The following is a 2,046-nucleotide window of genomic DNA, read 5'->3' on the forward strand; positions in this document are numbered from 1 at the left end:
TGTTTTAGCATTTTCTATGCATCCAAAAACGCCTAAAATCCATCATGAAATTTAGACAGATTCTTTATTAACTGAAGAATTGGTTGGCTGCAGTTTATATGGTATAAAAAGAAAAGGAAGGAGGACAAGTGTACTGATAGTAGCACAAAGTTGCTCCCCAGGGAAAAATATATTTGCTTCCCATTGATACAACTAAAAAGAATAAGACATGCAGACATTAACCTTTTATCTTCTCCCTATTTTTTCATGAACAAAGCAGAAAATGTATGGGCTTAATAGGAGTTTAAATCAGGTAAAGGACAGGTATTCGTCACAGTAGTGTATCTGTAAGCACTCTCTGGCCAGAAATAGATTTTCACTGTCATAACAGCCTTTTTCTGCAAAGGGAGGAAATAAGGAGGTATTGAAACTCAAGCTTCCCTACAAAGTAATGAGGAAAATTATGATAAAAAAACCAGTGTCAAGATGCAGGCAGATGGGAGGTGATGCAAGAGAGGAAATGGAAATAAAAGGACTGCATTTGCTACGTGGTACTGTGGAGAGACTGACTTCACGATTGTGTCATGTCCCTTGTCATTTCCCATTGTGTCATGTCATTCTTCACTTTCCTCTAAGCACCCAGTGTTGCTAACTGTGACACCAGTAACTGAAGTCTAAACAGAAGAACAAAAAAGAAAAAAAAACAACTCCAAAACATTGATTGAAATACATGGGATAGTTGTACGAACCATCAAGTGTTTAGAAAAAAGGGGAAAGCCCTTTTTTTTTTTTGGGGGGGGGGCGTGAATCCTCAAATGGGCAAAGAAGTTTAAGGGGGGTGGTTTTTATTTTTAGGATTTAAAAGCTATATTTTAATCTATGGCTACTCCATTGTCAAGGGTCAGGTCTGGGCCAGCCAGTAACAAAGGTCAGATGCTCTCTGTCAACCCCTCCTGCCCAAAGGGGAAGGGAATGAGGGAGAGAGACTTACGGGTTGAAAACTAAAACTGCTGCAATGAAAACAGTAAAACCAGAATGGAATATATATGAATATACACAATAGTTCACTCCAGGACTGAGGAATTTAATAAATCTGGGGAAGAATTATGAAAAAGCTGTTAATACTATGGTAGTGGCCAGAAAAGCATATTATGATAGCCTGGCAAAGATTGGGGATATATCAGCAGAGTCTCCAGTTTCTAAAGAATTAGGCCAAGTTCTTGTAGAAATTTCAAGAACACACAAGAAACTTAACGGCAGTCTAGAGGAAAGTTTAAAAAAATTTCATAAAGAAATTATATCTGAACCGGAGAAGAAAACAGACCCGGTGTGAAATATATGAATGCAACTTTAAAGATGTACCAAACTGAATACAGAAGCAAATTAGATTATTTAGAGAAGCCTCAGGCTGAGCTGAAAAAAAATCAGAAGGAAAAGCCAAGGAGCATGAAATGTAATGAAATATGAGCATAAAGAAATGGAAGTATTTGGAAACTGTGAGCTATCAACAGAGTGATATTCAGAGATTTATTGCAGAAGGCTGCAGAGAAGCTGTCCTTGAAGAAAAAAAGAAGATTCTGTTTCCCGGTTGACAAGCACTGCTGCTTTACCAAGCACATGCACTTCTATCATGTTCAGTGTGCGGACTTCCTAAATTCCAAGCTGCCTGTGTGGCAGGGAATCTGTAGTGATGCCACTCAAGTGCCTGAAAAAGTCAGGATGATCATAGACGAAGTAAGGACACCTGGTTCCAGACCAATATCAGGAACTCCACAGCCTTCACCAATGATACAGAAAAACACCACGACTGGAAATTATTTTTATCCCATCATAAAAACACTTCAAAGGTGCAAAAAAAAATTTTTGAGGGAACTGGGATTGTTTAGTCTGGAGAAAAGGAGGCTCAGGGTAGACTTTATTGCCCTCTACAACTACCTCAAAGAGGTTGCAGTGAGGTGGGGGTTGGTCTCTTCTCACATGTTATGAATGACAGGACGAGAGGAAACGGCCTTAAGTTATGCCAGGGGAAATTTCGGTTGGAGATCAGGAAACATGTCTTTACACAGA

At 39.1% G+C, this 2,046-nt stretch overlaps 1 pseudogene; it reads left to right on the forward strand.

The window, feature by feature from the left end:
- The first annotated feature begins 1,052 nt into the window (after positions 1-1,052).
- LOC104497746 lies at positions 1,053-1,826 on the forward strand (annotated as a pseudogene).
- Positions 1,827-2,046: the final 220 nt, after the last annotated feature.

Source organism: Buceros rhinoceros, unplaced genomic scaffold (genome assembly GCF_000710305.1).
Source record: "Buceros rhinoceros silvestris isolate BGI_N320 unplaced genomic scaffold, ASM71030v1 scaffold10200, whole genome shotgun sequence".
In the NCBI taxonomy this organism is placed as follows: Eukaryota; Metazoa; Chordata; class Aves; order Bucerotiformes; family Bucerotidae; genus Buceros; species Buceros rhinoceros.